This window comes from Mytilus californianus, unplaced genomic scaffold, assembly GCF_021869535.1.
Source record: "Mytilus californianus isolate M0D057914Y unplaced genomic scaffold, xbMytCali1.0.p SCAF_1, whole genome shotgun sequence".
Classification (NCBI taxonomy): domain Eukaryota; kingdom Metazoa; phylum Mollusca; class Bivalvia; order Mytilida; family Mytilidae; genus Mytilus; species Mytilus californianus.
In genome coordinates, this window is record NW_026262581.1 from 98511556 (window position 1) to 98530122 (window position 18567).

Consider the following 18567-nt stretch of genomic DNA (forward strand, 5'->3'; position numbering starts at 1 on the left):
AATAATGATAATGATGTATAAATCTTAAATGAAATGTCAAAATATATTCAATTTATTTATAGTGTAATTATAATTTTGCGCCTACAATATCAGTGTACCATATTCCAAATTATGTATTTCAAGCTTTCTTATTACCAATTTAAATCTGCAAAATGTATTATTTCAATAAGCATGTTTATTATAACTGTAACGGAAAACACTATTTCTTTAACATTCTTTGCAAGGATTTGCATAATACGAAGTAGTGTATATACTATTAAAATTCGTGTTATATGTATAAACATTTCTGTAAATTAAATTAAATCGGCGAACTGTTAATAAAGTATCACAAAAATACCCAGCTGCAAGGTAAATTCACAAAGGGGAAATTCATAAAACTTACAAAATTAAACGTTAACAACCAACGGAACGAGTGGAAACCAACTGTCATATTCCTGACGTGGTACATGCATTTTCCGAAGTTCTATGTGAAAACATTTCTACAAATTACAAATTCTACATGAAATGTATGTCAGTCTAGTTTCTGACACTGGTGCTGAAGATTCAAACATTGAAATTTAAAGAGCTGGTAACACAAGACGAATAAACAGCAAGATCCAGGTCGCCGTTTTTTGCATCGTAACTTATAGGACTTATTTCATATAAAACACATTAGTGACTGCATTTCCGACATATTCGCCAGACTGTGGGTTGAAAAATGCTTTAGAAATTTTCACACATTTGTATGCGTTTACCCTCTTAGTTCAAAACGGACATTTTGGTCCACCCACGGCATAACTTTTAATTATTTAATAATAAAAAAATGGGAAATGACTTAATTTTAACCTTTAGAGAATTGTTACAGGTTGCAAGATATTTTATCTTTATGAATAAGCAGCTCATATTTAAATGGTTATTGGGAGATCTAAAAATGTAGCAATGCAAGCAATACTTCAGAGGGTTTTTTTTGCCTGAAATACAAAAACTTTAAAGGCTTAAAACACATATGTTCCTGGAAACTGAATTGTGTTATTAATAAAATCTTACTATTGTTGTGAACATGTGATATTATTATTTGATAGATGGAATATTTCCTATACTAACTATATTTATTAACTTTCAAAATCAAGGGACAAACAAATCTTTACTAAAACTACAAATAGGCAGTAAAAAAATCGTCCATCTTGCATCATTCACGAGTTGTCTATGCGGCTTTGTTTTTGTGCCAATAATTGGCCATTGACTTTGTTATTTAAGTATGCCTTACATCTCCATGATCTCTCCATTTATTCACTCATAGAAATTAATCAACACTTAAACTGTTTACGTACATGTAAACTTGCTATAAAAACTCATCGTGAGACTGAAAATATACCCCCACCCAATTCTTTCTGTCCAGACGCCTTACCTCTCACTAAAAAATGCATCTCTGATAACTGTATGCCAGCCGTTTCTGTCTCCTACCTCTGGAAATGGTGCTTGTTTCGTCATCTGTACTTCTACATCATGTCCACATCAAAACACCAAAACCACGCCCTTCCCTGAAGACCCCAGCGCAAATTAACATAAATCATAAAAAAATGGTTTTAAGATGTGTTTTTTTTGGCTGTTTTTCTGCCGTTTGACTTATTTAGGTTAACGACCCGACGCCGCTTTAAGGATTTGCCTGTTTCAATTAACTGCATGACCATTCCTTAACGTTTAGATTTTTTTAACAAATCGCTTGACTAGCTATTGGCTTAAATGAGATAAAGAATTACAGACTTTTCTCGTCTCAGGATAAGACATCAAATGCCGGAATATTAACTATGTGTATTTCAGTACCGATTAAATGCCATTAATTCATGTTCGTTTTATTATGCATATATTGCACACTGGAATTCAATATTGAAATATCAATTATCAATACGTGTTTATTTGCTTTGTTAAAGGGGCACTAGCTACGAGATATAAATCAAAGCACGAAAGCGCTGTAAAGGCAGTTAATTACAGGTTGTGTGTATTTTAAGTCCAGTTATATCATTATCTTGCATAGTACAGTGTACTTATCAGAGGTTGCTTTCAGTATTTAAGATTTAGAGTTCTCTAATGATATTGAATAAGTTTTATGAATGTCATATTCTGAGCACTATATGAAGGCGATTGTTCTCACTTGTTTATGAACTAGTGCATTATGTCCAGTTTGTACCTTTTTTATCTATGTTTATAGTCAAATTAGTTATCAAAGGTACCAGGATTATAATTTAATACGCCAGACGTGTGTTTCGTCTACATAAGACTCATCAGTGACGTTCAGATCAAAATAGTAACAAAGCCAAACAAGTACAAAGTTGAAGAGCATTGAGGACCCAAAATTCCAAAAAGTTGTGCCAAATACGGCTAAGGTAATCTATTCCTTGGATAAGAAAATCCTTAGTTTTTTCATTGGCAATCATAACACATCTCCTTATTTATATAATGATCTATATTCAACGACCTCAGGTACAAAAAAAATGTATGTAACTAAACTATGATGGGAAACCTTTGACTTCTTTCTTTATATAAACTTTTGATTTGGTACCATAGAACTATGTAGAGTAAATGTACATTGCAACATGTCAACTCTTTCAACTCCAAGCAAAATTATATTTCCAAGCATAAAGTAATTTATGAATGAAATAAAATGCTCCACTGGGGCGCAGCTTGATACACCCGCAGAGGTCGAACCATGAACAGTTGGGGCAAGTATGAACACAACATTCAAGCTTGATTCAGCACTGAATTTGGATTGTAATTAAATATTTGACACAACATAGGTTTCTGACACAGAATGAAAGTGGTCTAAGATACTTAAAAAAATTTAATTTACCTATTCAAACCATATCATTATTATTTGCTTTTATATATAAATCAGAAATAACCAATTTTAAATGGAAAATTTTAAAGAAAAAAAAGGAAAAAGAATCCCCCCCCAAATTTTTTAAACCCCCTTATGATTCATCACCCCAAAACTCAATCCCAGCCTTCCCTTTGTGGTATGGTACCTTGCAGTACAATTTCATAAAGATCCATACACTTGAACACATGTTATTGTCTGGAAACTAGAAAAATGCTTGTTTTTTGGCCCCTTTTTGGTCCCAAATTCCTAAACGTTTAGGGCAATTACCCCCAAACTCAAACCCAGCTTTCCCTTTGTGATATGGAACCTTGTAGTACAATTTCAAAAAGATCCATACACTTACACACAAGTTATTGCCAAGAAACTAGAAAAATGCTTGTTTTTTGCCCCTTTTTGGCCCCTAATTCCTAAAATTTGGAGGCAATTACCCCCAAAATCAATCACAGCATTCCCTTTGTGATATGGAACCATGTGATACAATGTCAGAGAGATCCATAGACTTACACACAAGTTATTGTCATGAAACTAGAAAAATGCTTGTTTTTTCCCCTTTTTGGCCCCTAATTCCTAAAATTTGGAGGCAATTACCCCCAAAATCAATCCCAGCATTCCCTTTGTGGTATGGTACCTTGCAGTACAATTTCAGAGAGATCCATACACTTGAACACAAGTTATTGTCTGGAAACTAGAAAAATGCTTATTTTTGGCCCCTTATTCCTAAACTTTTTGGGCAATTACCCCCAAACTCAATTCCAGCTTTCCCTTTGTGATATGGAACCTTGTAGTACAATTTCATAAAGATCCATACACTTACACACAAGTTATTGCCATGAAACTAGAAAAATGCTTGTTTTTTGCCCCTTTTTGGCCCCTAATTCCTAAAATTTGGAGGCAATTACCCCCAAATTCAATCCCAGCATTCCCTTTGTGATATGGAACCTTGTGATACAATGTCAGAGAGATCCATAGACTTGCACACAAGTTATTGTCATGAAACTAGAAAAATGCTCGTTTTTTTCCCCTTTTTGGCCCCTAATTCCTAAAATTTGGAGGCAATTACCCCCAAAAATCAATCCCAGCATTCCCTTTGTGATATGGAACCTTGTGGTACAATGCCAGAGAGATCCATACACTTACACACAAGTTATGTCTGGAAGTTACAAAAATGCTTATTTTTGGCCCCTAATTCCTTAACTGATGGTACCATAACCCCCAAAATCAATCCCCACTTTCCCTTTGTGGTATTGAACCTAATTTTAAAATTTCATAGAGATCCATTCACTTAAACTAAAGTTAGAGTGCGAAAACTAATGTGTCTTCGGACGACGACGACGCCAACGTCATACCAATATACGACTACAAAAATTTTTTTGCGGTCGTATAAAAAGGAGTTCTTAATTAAGAAATAAACTGATTCGCTGAGCACAGCTGGATACACCCGCAGAGGTACTACCCTGAACAGCTGGGGCAAAAATGGACACAATATTCAAGCTTGATACAGGTCTGAATTTGGATTGTAATTAAATATTTGACATATTCTAGTTTCTGAATAAATGTAGTCAATGAACTTGAAATTGGTTATATGAATTGAATTTATATTCAATTAAAGATTTCTTGCTGTTGTGCAATACTTAATAAATCTGTTGCCAGACTATAAACAAATAAAGTTCAATTTCTTCTCAATGTCATATTTGAAATTTATGAAAATCAATAGGGAGATTACATCAATAGCTATAAATAATTCACCAAAGTTTCATGTGAACTGCTTAAAGCATTTTTGAGTTGTTGTCCAAAAACTGGAAAATCCCCCCTTTTTTAATGAATAAAACCCCATAACTCAGAAATGTAAAATCTAAAATTTATAAAATTCTAAAGGGAGCTTACGGATTGATAATTTAGTCTTAGATGCAAGATTTTTTTATCAGTTGTTAGTGGCTTTGAACTAGCTGTCAGTAACTGCGAGTACTCTCAGATTTGTACTTAGTGTCTTTTTGTTGTTTGGATGTACAACTACCTGACCACGTCCACTTGTATTTGTATTTATCCATCTGATGAGTTTAGCCTCTTTCAACTGATTTTTATAGTTCTTTCTTATATTGTACTGTTACACCACTGTCCCAGGTTAGGGGGAGGGTTGGGATCCCGCTAACATGTTTAAGCCCGCCACATTCTGTATGTACATGTACATGTATGTGCCTGTCCCAAGTCAGCAGCCTATAAAAGTGTAATTCAGTGGTTGTCGTTTGTTTATGTGTTGCATATTTGTTATATTTGTTCATTTTTTTACATAAAATAGGCCGTTAGTTTTCTTGTTTGAATTGTTTTACATTGTCATTTCGGGGCCTTTTATAGCTGACTGTGCGGTATGGGCTTTGCTCATTGTTGAAGGCTGTACTGTGACCTATAGCTGTTAATTTCTGTGTCATTTGGTCTCTTGTGCATGTGTGGAGAGTTCTCTCATTGGCAATCATACCACATCTTCTTTTTTATATTTACATCAACAGATATAAAAAATTCACCAAAGTCAAGGTGAGACAACAAAACTTAGTTGTAAGATTTCTGAAATTTTTTACACGGTACGAGTTTTTCTCATTGTTGGAGATTGTACGGTGACAGTAACACCTGTAACTGCTTAAACCCATTTCTTATGCACTTTAGTTTGATAAACTCACTGAATATCATACCACATCTCCTTATTTTTATATGCATTACAATTTACATGTGCATGTAATTGTAAATATATATATATCAGAACAAAATTCATTGCGTCACTTTTATTTATGCATCCTTTGGCACAATACAAGTTCTAAAATTACACAACATAAAACAACTAAATGTTATTTCAGATGAAAGTTTTGTTTCAGTTCCATTCATAGGATTTATTAGAATTTTGTATGTTTTGCCAAGTCCAATAATTCGCTCTATGTGACATAGAGACATAGTTGACTAAACCACCAGGTGTCGAACATTCAAGAATTTTCAGTGTTTCTGTTTTTATTTGATGAAAAGGTTGCCTGAGCTCTAGGAGCTTTAGGTTTTATCACGGGATAATCTGTGCTGTCAATAATAATCCAAGTCGTAGGAAACTTTAATTTGAAGTTGGATGGTGAAAAATACCTGACTAAACCACTAGATGGCCAAGTGTGAGCCTCACACCACTGTTTAGACATAAAAACAATCCATGTATACACAATATTCTTAACACTAGATTCAATCTAGAATCTAGACAGTTCAAAGTTGGTTGTATGATGCCTCAATTTCATCAAAGTCATAAAAAAACTGATTTTCAACTGACACCCTATCAATTTGAAAATATATGTATCTCAAACAATGTGCTGCTGGACCAAGTGTGGTCAAAACAAATAAAAATTTAGTATACAACTCTAAACCGGTATAAAAATGCATGGCTGTGTCACGTGTCTTCATTTCAAAATTCTCTGCTGAAAACATAGGCATTGATGGTGTTTGCGTAATTCCATCTGTGAAGCTCAACATTAGCTCGGCAGTTGGTGGTGGATAGTCATAAATCCTTTCTGCAGTATGAATGACTTCTTCAGGAAAACCAACTTTACAATCAAAACTTTCCTCTAGATTTCTACTACAATATTCATCAAGTTTAGTTCTTTTGTTTTCACAGGAAACTGCCCTGATTTTTCTTTTTGCGGACGATTCAGTCTCTTGCTTGGTCCAGGAAAATAGGCTGGGAATTGCAGTAGACTTAAGTCTCTGTATGGTGGGTTTGCGCCCTGAAAAAGGTTATAAAACATTTGTTTTTTTATAATTAAATGAACTTCCATTAGCAATGTATACTTTGTACTACCTGGCGAAATATTAACTAGATTTATTCATTACAATCTGGATAAAACTATGTTTGCCTGATTCAATGTATGTTATGTAAATCCAAAGGACAAACAATGAGAGACTTATGCAACAAATGTACATTGTTTGTACCTAAATAACTATAATATAGATGAGAGCATGTCATTGTTTTGTTCCTGTTAACATTGTCATTGATATTTTTCAAGAAAGTCTATGAGGCATAGCTTATGCATTCCTGTCATTACTACATTAGCATAATTACTGCTAAAATAATTCTCAGTATGATATACCTCTTGTAAGAAATCATTATAATTGTAGCAATCACCAAAAAATCTCAAACAGATCACATTGAATCGTAATCCAAAAAATTATGACGTCTTGAATTACCCACCCCCTTTTATTCTAAAACGATAATTGCGGTTGTAAACAGACTTTGGTTTATTCGCATGGCGATTACATATATAACTATATATTTCACAAAGAAAATAGAGTTTTACCATGAATAGTTTCCTGCACGTAGTCTTTTTCAGTAAAACGTGCCTTGCAAACAACAGCTGATTGAGATGGACTCCACGATATCATCGTGTTCTCGTCCAATCTGCGTATGGGTCATGGCGTTGATCCAACTTTTCCTTCTTTTTAAGTCATTTGGAAATGCATGTCCTCCTCTTAAATGACATCCAGGTACACAACAACAAGTAGTTGGCATCGTTAATTAAAAATATAACTGAAATAGTTGCACAGTGCAGAAACCGGAAGAAGAGGAACAGGATCCGCTACCACGGCGCCACCTATTCAGGAACGATAATTTGCTACTTTATATAACTGCGAAAATAACGTTAGACGGGTTCACGTGCATAAACAGAAATGCGCTTTAAATTGTATAATATAATTCATGTTCAGTCGACCTTTAATTATTATATCAACGACTGAAATGATTTATAAACATCTAGATTGCAGATAACACTCGAAATCAACCCGAGCTCTTTCCACACGGAATTCAAATAATTCTAGTTTGTCAATCGGTTGACTGCTTATAATGCAAAATACTAATATATCAAGAGTTTTTAAAACTAACAAAACTCAATGATCGTTTCTCTATTTCCCAATGTAAATGAAATGAAACAAAAAACATTTTATATCGCAATAAGAAGAGGAGAGAATTCAACATTTCCGGATCTACTTGGAGTCTAATGACCCCCCACGTAGATAAGTTGGATATCGCGGAAGGAAGGATTAACCCGGCAACTAGAAAGGCATTAAAGCACTGCCTTTAAAAATTATAAAATATGATTTTTTTTTTTGTTCAATCATTAATGAAAGTGGAATAGTGAAATAATAATTCGCTTTTAGCAGCCAGTATTGTCTAATTTTGTCACAATAAGCAAATAAATATTGATGATGAATTATTCACTTCCAAGTGAATAATTCGACCTCATTGAATCCGTATTCATGTGAACTTCAATTTAACCCCTTAGATAGAGTTGGATAACGCATGAATCGTGTGCATGTTTGATTATTTAAAGGACAAGAATGTCAACATTGAAAGTAAACAAAGGTAATTCATTTAATTGACTGATTCGATCCTCAAAAAAAAATCATTCTTATACAGGTAAAAATGATGATTAACATATATTTTTAATCTATAAATGAAATTAAATAGACCTAGAAGAATCCAATTGCACGAGTTGCGCTATCTATTTATATCTTTATTTATGTTTATATCCCTTATATGGGCATCGACAGTTAATTAGATGGCGTCTAGACTAAAATTCACACAAAAGAAGCTACATATTATCGACCCTATGCCCTGTAAACTGTTTATTTAAGATTTTTTATAATTTGGATAAATGTTTTACATTGTTATATAACAAATATGAGAATTTGAGTCAAATCGGTGAACATGAATTTGACAGCTAGTGCCCCTTTAATCTGCAATATATGCACGATTTGTTTTGCTAAACAATGTTGCTATATATACAAGTGTGGACACAGATCAGTGTGGATAGTATGTTTGGATGTTTGACAGTGTTTTCTGACAAAAAAGAGTTCTCTGGTTTTTCCCCATAGGGTTCTATGTTGAACTGTTGTGAGTGACAGCCAACCTGTACCAAACACTGAAAATAGCAGTGTCTTATTTAATATTGAGTTTTAATGTTCAACTGTCATGGAGGAGACACTACTTTAAATCAGTGCCGACCTTTCATAGATTTTATTTAGCTAGACATTTAATATCAAATCTACATACTGGCCAACGTACTATGAGTGCTTCGTGTATATATTATTATCATTCCTGTAAAAAAAAATTGTGCATGTGCAACGTTTCATTGGAGGATTTCCTTTCAACATTTTAACTTTGAAATAACTTCTATATGCATATGAATACATTAACATTTTTAAAAATGATCCAATAAGGGAACACAGCTAGTTGAGTGTGCTCCAACGCTGGAGAGATTTACATAAAGAAGTGGAAGATTGGAAGGATTGCCAAATGATTCCGATATAATAAGTTCCAAAATTTGATTTTGGATAGCAGCAAAAACTGAAAATAAGAGGACCACATTAGGTGCATTTCTGCATGATGTGATTTTAGTATGCAAGATGATGACCGAGAAACTTCATGCATGTAATAATTGTATGGTTTTATTTATGTTCCTTTGAGGTGGTCATTTCTAACTTGGGTTTGTCCACATAAAACTGAAAATTTGTTCAGGATCTTTCCAGTATCATTAGTAAAAGATTTTGTTTAAATGTGGAAATTGTTTCTATGAAGATATATTATGGTTTTAAGTAACGATAATATAGCAGATCCGGCAGATTCCAATACAGATGCTCATAACTCCTACAAACTGATTTAAATTCTTTTAGATATGAACAGGATTGACAGACAATAGGATTCACAAAATTAATTTATACTTACTAAAACTGATTACCTGTATATATGTATAAGGGAGCTACCATTTGATATTTTTTTGGGGGGGAGCTAGGATGAAATTTGCAAAAAAAGACAGGACAGGAGTTTTCAGTAAATAAAAAGGCAGAATGACAATTTATGGAAATAAATGTGGACACAGATGATCCCCGCGCTTGCATTTCATATAGTTATAAAGGGACATAACTGAAGAACGGTAAAAGTGATGCTACCCAAATTTGAACTTGATCTGAGTTTTGTGCTAATAAGCATTGTGTGTAAGTCTCATAACACTTCGTTCAGGCTAACTTAAGTAGAGAACAGAAACTAAAAATTCAGCAATTTTTTCTATTTGTAAATACGCACAATTCTAGAACGGTTGTGTACAAGTTTTCTAACATTTGGTTGAGACAAACTAAAGTTAGAGAACGGAAACAAAAAATTCAGCAACTTATATGTTTATAAAGGGACATAACTCAAGAATGGTAAAAATGTCACCACCAAATTTCATACTTAATCTGTATTATGTAGTAATAAGCATTGTGTATAAGTTTCATAACATTTGGTTGAGGCAAACTAAAGTTAGAGAATGGAAACGAAAAATTCAGCAGTTTTTTTATTTGTAAAGGGGCATACCCTAGAGTGGTAATCAAACAGCTTATAAGCACTGAATGGTAAAGATTGCTTCAGTAGGAAGTAAAATTGAATATTGCATTGTATAAAGCATTGGTTGTAGTTGATTCAACTGCCATTATGCACAAAGAAAGATAACTCCAATTTTCAAAGAAGACTTTGAAATATTTTTAGGAATGAAGGGTAAAATTGCTTTAATTTATCAGTGGAAGTCAAAATTAAACATTGCACTGTATAAAGCATTGATTGTAGTTGATTCAACTATAATCATGTACAAAGGAAGATAACTCCAATTTTGAAAATTATTTGATATTTAGAAAAAAAAATTTGTAAAGGGCATAACTCTAGAACAGTAAAAAGTGACCACACCAAAATTCAAACTTGATCTGTATATTGTGGTAATAAGCATTGTGTATAAGTTTCACAACATTTGGTTGAGGCAAACTTAAGTTAGAGAACGGAAACGATTGTAAAGGGGCATAACTCTAGAACGGTAAAAGTGACGCCACCAAAATTCAAACTTGATCTGTATTTAGTGGTAATAAGCATTGTGTATAAGTTTCATAACATTTGGTTGAGGCAAACTAAAGTTAGAGAATGGAAACCAACTTTGAGAAGTACATACATACAGACGGACAAGGGTAAAACTACGGCGGGGCATAAAAAAGTCAGGATAAACTAATAGTTTAGGACCGAATAGAGTGAAAAATAAAAATGCAGGACAAAATTTTTCATCCTAGCCACCCCCCCCCCCCCCCCCCCATAAAAATCAAATGGTAGATCCCTAAGTGAATGATCATTTACACTCATGACTCACCAGCAGGCAGCATAGAATTCAGTCTTCACGCTGAGTGGCAGCCCAGGCAGCCCAGGCTTGTAAAATTGCTCTTGGGCCTGTAAAAATCATATCTACAAGCCAACAGAATCTAACTAAAAATTTTCAAAAATTGAGCTCCGGGCCTGCAGATTTAGCAGTTCATTGTGAAGACTGATAGATGTTTAAAAAGTGTTACAAAACCACAAAACCACCTAGCTCATATTGTTAGTAGCACGAGTAGCATTGTTTGGTAAATTTGTGCATTTTTTATTTGGCTTCTGGACAAAAAAAGTTTGGTTCAAGAGTATTGAAATAAAATGCTTTTATCTCCCTTTAAATACTTACATTGAATGGATGGTACAACTCCTTGTTCTGACAGTTTTAATCATCTTACCTTGCAGCAGATCATGTGCAGATGCGAGTTGTCTGTCAAATCTTTATTTCACAAAGAATGCATTTGCATAACAATGAACTGAGCTCAAAGCAAAGCACTTTAATAATACACTTGGACAAAAAGCTCAATCCAGTGATATACTTTGTAATAAAGGACTGTCATGAACATCCAACCTTCATAACCACCTCTATGACCTAACAAACATGCCAAACATGGATCAGAAGTCCTGAAAAGACATGTATTTTTTTATATTATATGTTTGATATGTATCCCAGTTAAAACACACAAAGTTGTGGTAAAAACATTGTTTCTAGCAAGTAGTTCATGCACTAATTAATAATATTTGCTGAGTGCCCTCTTTTTGAAATAAGAACATACTTCCATCTAGGTGAACAAACATTACAATTATAAAATGTTATCAGACTTATCTATCAGCGTCTATTTACCATCATAACTGAATCAATATATATGTAACACTCCCAAACGTGTCCTTCCCCCCAAACGTGTCCGATTCCCCCAAACGTGTCTATTCTCCCCAAACGTGTCCGTAATATTCAATATTCCCCAAACGTGTCCGATTTCATAACCCCCAAACGTGTCCGATAATTGTTATTCGCCAAAACGTGTCCATTTTTACACGCCAGAACGTCTTACGTCTTTTACCGCTAATACATGCATGTCCCAAATCAATAACGTTTACGGCAATTCTATGATGGGGGACAAAGTTGATGAAGAGAGCATTTAGTAGCATTAGTTTGTTCAATGCCAGTTGTTAATGATTAGCATAAAAAAAATATTGCAAATTCAATCTGTAACATATGAATTGACTTTTGACTGAAATTGATTATTGTCCAGTTGCAAGTATTTTATGCTCATTTAGAGCGAACATACATATAATTCTTGTACTGTTGAATAAATCGTTTAATATGTAAATTATTTTGTACTAGTAAACTCCGTTGATGCATTTTATATTACTCCAAATATTGCACTTTTTTTCAGCAGAATTGACTTCCTTTCTTTCAACAGTTCTGATATTTTAAAAGCTCTTAAAATCATAAACTGGGAATCAGGTTTTTCAATAAATTTTAGGTTTCGAACATCATTAAAGACACACGAACAAGAGACATAACGTCCAGTGCCAAATATTTAATGCATTATTTGAAAGATATCATGTTAGCAATAAAATACATTTGTCATTTCGGGGCCTTTTATAGCTGAATATGCGGTAATGTTCTTTTATCATACCGGAAATTTAAAATAAAACCTAAATTCTAACGGTTATTCGGGATAAACATTAGTTGGGATTTTAATTTAAAAAATTCAAGAGCGAGTAAAAACGATTTTTTATGACTTCAGTAAGAAACGCGCAGACAATGAGACATTCTCCCTTCACGAGGTGTCTGATTTATTATCTTTACGTATTTATGATATTGACACGAATGATAATTCCAGTAAAAAAATATGGAAACATTTGGGGGATTGGACACTTTTGGGTGTTTTTTTTTAAATGGACACGTTTGGGCGTTTATACAAATGACAAGCTTTGGCGCTGTTTTACAACTAGATATGTTTTGCAGTTCAGTGACGTCGATGTAGACACGTTTGGGGGAATCGGACACGTTTGGGGGGAAGGACACGTTTCTGAGTGTTACATATATACATATATAAGACTCGGATTGACATCCAGTCTCTAACCAACCCCCATTCCTGAAGTCGACATACAAATCCGACGTCGTAATAAATTAAGATTTCAAATTACATGTATGACCAATCATATATCCCTGAAATAGACATCTTTTTTGTTGTTCTCAAATTAATGTCCCAATAGTATTGGCTTCTCTAATTGATGTCTTTTCTAACAGACTAGCCACAATGAAATCAAAGTTTCATAAAATGTTAGGTTGAACCTATAGCTAATACTACGTGTACTAAAAAATGGGGAATGTGTCCATGGGACACAGATGATGCACCCCCTTGCTCATCATACATGTATAAAGTTATAAAGGGACACAACTGAAGAACGGTAAAAGTGAAGCTATCCAAATTTGTACTTGATCTGCGTGGTAATAACAATTGTCTATAAGTCTCATAACATTTGGTTGAAGCAACTTAAGTAAGAGAACGGAAACGAAATATTAAGCAATTTTTCCATTTGTAAAGGGGCATAACTCTAGAACGGTTAAAGTGACGCCCCCAAAATTCTAACTTGTCGGTAAAAAGCATTGCTTAAAAGTGTTGAAGCAAACCAAAGTTAGATAACGGAAACGAAAAATTTAGCAATTTGTCCAATTGTAAAGGGGCATAACTCTAGAACGGTTAAAGTGACGCCACCAAAATTCAAACTCGATCTGTATTTTGTGGTTATATGCATTGTGTATAAGTTTCATTCCATTTGGTTGAGGCAAACTAAAAGTTAGAGAACGGAAACAAACTTTGGGACGTACGGACGTACAGACGGACAAGGGTAAAACTTAATGCCCTAGGGAGGGGGCATAAAAAGTTGTGAAAGATATAATATTTTAGATCTTGCAAATACATGTACATGTAATAATACATTTCAGCAATTGTCTGTACTTTTAAATTTTTTATTTTGTCTATTGTTTGAGATTGTGTATTGACCTCTAGACGTCTTTCAATTATCTTTGGCAGCGATTGTTTTCTTATTGTTGTACATGTATATTAATAATCCTTGTGGCATTTATTTAAATGAATATGAAAGGAATATGACAAAGTAGATTGAGAGGATGAACTTCTTACACCAAAATATTAATATGCATGTGCATATACATGTAGTTTTTAAGATGATGTTGATGGTGGTCATATTGTAATTTACTAAGATTTGAATTTTTAATTTTAAGCTGTAACATGCCCAAGATTTAATGTCAATAGACCATGACAACCATGATAAGGGGGTTGACAACTAATCCCCATGGATGAGATGTTGTAATTCTGATACATGTACAACAACACATCAAATATTATTGACTTACCAGTACTGGTTCCCCACAAACTGAACTAATCAGATTCAGCATACAACGGAGCTCCACATAAGAATTCACAAATGGGTTTTTTAATGTAATTGAGTGAAATAGTTTTTTTTCAATTGCATTATTAACTCCAATTCACCCTTCAAGCAAATATCCAATTGGGTTTTTCACCACCAAGCTCTTTAATGTATTGGGGGTTTTCATCAAAATATTGAATTTATGCATGTTATAATGAAGTTATGAGGGGCCTGATGGGTTATTTTCATTCTTCGTGATCGGCGCATTTTCGCTATCGTGATCTGTTTTTCTACAGATTTTTTTTTTTTTTTATATTTTCGTGATCCGTGATCATGGAAATTTATTTTCTGTGAATCGTGATTGACAAAAAAATCAACTCGTGAATCGTGATGAGACTCCCCCATAAGGTCCCTCAGTTATACCAAACCGAGATGTTCTTTCATGATTTAAATATGTTTCTTTCATTATTTATGTGATGGCTGTTTTATTTGGTTTATACCTTGATGAGCAATTGTTCGTTTAACCTTAGTCTGGTTTGTTTTAACTGTTCAGCCAGTTTTGTATTTTCTCTCAAATTTATGTAAACTGGTGTCACTAGTGGGGCATGCAGTAACTAATTACCTTTCTAGAGCACATTCGATCACCCGTCGGTTTATTTGGGGTAGGTGTGGCTAAATTTTTAGATTTTTATGTAGTAATTGTGAACATTGGATCCTGCAAGACAGTTTTCCCAGTCCTATCAACTGTTCAAACGCCAAAAAAAATAGTTCGATTATATTATATATATATATAATTAAGATACACCTTAAAACTTGACTGGAATGACCATGTTAATGATATGACCGGCCAGGGGTGGTTTAATGACTGCGATCACATTCAATTTAAATGATCCTGCAACATCAGATAAATAAATGACAATGTTGTACTACACTTGATACATGAATGTTTTTGTTTAATTGTATTTACATAAAAGTATCTGGTCATTGGTTGTCCCTTATTGTAACTTTTGGTTTCCAATGCTATTCAACTATATATTTGATTTTTGGCGTTTCACTGTTACAAACTAATTTTATTGTTGCACCGTAGATTAGTCATATGAAGATGAAACCTGTGTTTGTCATACTAACAATATTCTCGTTAAGGTGCGTATAGTCACCCTTAATGCATGGTTTTCTGTCTGGATGAGCTCTGCATGAACCTGTGCGTCCGAGGAACGCTTCCTGATAACACTAGCTGGGTCTAGTTATCATAACTATCCCTCAGCTATCAACAAGAAGCTGAAATAATAAAATTTAGAATGGAAATGGGGAATATGACAAAGTGACAACAACCCCACCAAAGACGGCAGATAATAGCCGAAGGCCACCAATGGGATCCATGCAGCGAGAAAATCCTGCACTCAGAGGGGGCCTCAGCTGGCCCCTAATGGGCTGAATAGTGAAATATGTGTTTTAAATTTATATTCCTAAAGTAATGAACATAGAGATGTTCTCGTTCAGACACACACTCCATGAAAACATGCTTTTATTCAACATTTTTACTGGAAATTTACTTTCGTTTTAATTCATTCCTAATTTCATTATCATAAATCCCGAGCAATACCAAAATAATTATGATCACTTACACTAAGTTGATAAACACAGAGAAGACCGTAATCTATTTACATCAGCACATTTACCTTTTTGAGCAAAAGACAATTTCAACTGGGACCCAGATCAACTATTTGATGTAACGCTCTATTTTTAGAACGTACGGACAAGGGTTAAACTTAATGCCCCCTCCACTACGACGGGGGCATAAAAATAAAGGGAGGTTATTTCAATAGATATAAAACAGTCAATAAAGTTTAATACTGTTCAAAGCATTTTTGAATTATTATCTGCAAACTGGGAAATCCCCCCTTTTTTATGAATAAAATCCCATAACTCTGAAACCTAAAACCTTAAATTAATAAAATTGAAACAGAGCTTGCATCAATAGATATAAACAATTAACCAAAGTTTCATGACAAATGACAACTGCTTAAAGCATTTACGAGTTCATGTCAGAAAACATGGAAATCCCCCTTTTTTGATGAATAGAACCCCATAACTCAATAATGTAAAGTCTAAAATTCCTAAAAATCTAAAGGGAGCTCACATCAATAGATATAATCAATTCACCAGTTTCATGCAACTGGGAAATTCCCCCTTTTTAATGAATAAAATCCCACAACTCTGAAACGGAAAAAACCTAAAATTTAAAAAATAATCAATTCACCAGTTTCATGCAAATTGGTGAAAGCGTTGCTGAGTTAGTGAACAAAGCATTTTTAGAGTAAATGGCCGAAAACATGAAACCCCTCTTTTTTAATGAATAAAACCCCACGACTAGAAAATGTAAAATATAAAATTCCTAAGAATCTAAAGGGAGCTCACGTCAATAGATATCATCAATTCACCAGTTTCATGCAAATTGGTGAAAGCATTACTGAGTTAGTGAACAACATGCTGGCAACAGACAGATCAGGGCAGACAGACGGACAAAGGTATACCATAATATGTCTCATGAACAGTGCCATACCACGCCAAAACCCTACAAAGGAAACACTATAAGGGAGCTTTCATTAGATTTTTACGACTTGTTTTTACATAAATTGTCATCCTGACTTTTTATTTGGCAAAGTGTCTCATCCTGCCCTTTTTTTTTACTCAAACTCTTGTCCTGCCTTTTTTTCAAATTTCATCCTAGCCCAGCCCCCCCCCCCCCCCCCCCCCTTAATTCAAATGGTAGCTCCCATATCAAAAAGTGGATATTTGCCGTCCAAAATGGATGTGCTGATACATTGCTTCCGGAGCTGACTGGATCCATGTAAATCGGGCCTCAATTTGTTCATTTTTCATTTATCTCTTCATTTATGCAAGTTTCATCTACCTGCCATCCTTTATTTTATCATATTTGGACAGTTTTCACAGTGACCCATCGATTCTTGCATTTTAACTTTCACTTTGAAAGATTGTCCTGTGACCAACGAGAAAAAGTAATTTACAATGCATTATGGGAGCTGATTTATGCATATGACCCTGGGTCAATATGAATACATAATCTAACGCCTCGTTCATTTACGATGCAAATAAGCTGAATGGCCGAGTGTGTTCTGATTGTTATCGTGGTTCGCTACTAAACGTTAAATGCAGAAATTAGCATACTTCAGTCACAAGGCCGTGTAGTCTCTGCTAACTTGACATCCATTTGAAACAAAAGTTAAAATATCGGAATCGCAAAAGAGCCTTTGGACGTCCGAGTTATCTCGTACTATGAGTTTTGGGGAAAGGGGGGAGGGGGTGAAGGGGGAGTGTTCAAGGGAAGCAAATGCTCTTTAATATTAAGCGTGTTCTGTATCTGTATGAATACGTTGTCGATACCAATACTGGCTTTAATACAACGGTTGTGTTTCAAAAATTGAGGAAAAAAAACAGGTAGAGTTGTCATTTTTCACAGAATTAGTTAACTTACCTTCTAATTCTATAAAAAAAATTCACAACTAACTACTAAACAGCAACATTAGTATCGTTGGTACAATGAAACTATGACTTCTGATCTGCAACACCTACTAACAGACACAGAAATATCATCAAAAAGTGAAATATAAGATTGATTGCACCTTGTATGGATAATTCCCACACGGGGTCTCACTAATTAGCGACAAGAAGAATAAATTTAGCGACAAGAAGCGACAAGAAGACTATTTAGCGACAAGAAAACTTTAAAAAAATATTATTAGAATAAATATATTAAAAAAAATATGCATTGACAGCAATAAAGAGATTTTCATTTTTTTTTTATTATATTGATAGATGAGGAAATTAATGAGTCAAGATAACATTTTGAGGTTAGCTTGTGATCTGAACAATTTCTTTCAAAGAATTAATATTGATGACAGCTTGCATATATTATCAGCAATATTTTGTTTGTTTAATAGAATAGGTACCTATGTATTCTGCTATTGCTTTCTTCATGGTTTCAAGAGAATGGCCAGGCATTTTTTTCGAACCAGCTGATTATTTTCTTGTAAGAATTACTTCTTTTCATAGAAGCATAATGACGCTTAAGGATGAACAAATTAGAATCATGGTTGAAGTAAAGGACGTG

At 34.1% G+C, this 18567-nt stretch overlaps 1 long non-coding RNA gene across 1 annotated transcript; it reads right to left on the minus strand.

Moving 5' to 3' along the window:
* Positions 1 to 5616: 5616 nt before the first annotated feature.
* Positions 5617 to 7715, minus strand: LOC127727122 (uncharacterized). The gene is made up of 2 exons (XR_007993784.1): positions 7174 to 7715; positions 5617 to 6603 (listed from the first exon to the last, which is right to left on the minus strand). It is a non-coding gene; the product is annotated as an uncharacterized LOC127727122 (long non-coding RNA).
* Between the last annotated feature and the right edge of the window lie 10852 nt (positions 7716 to 18567).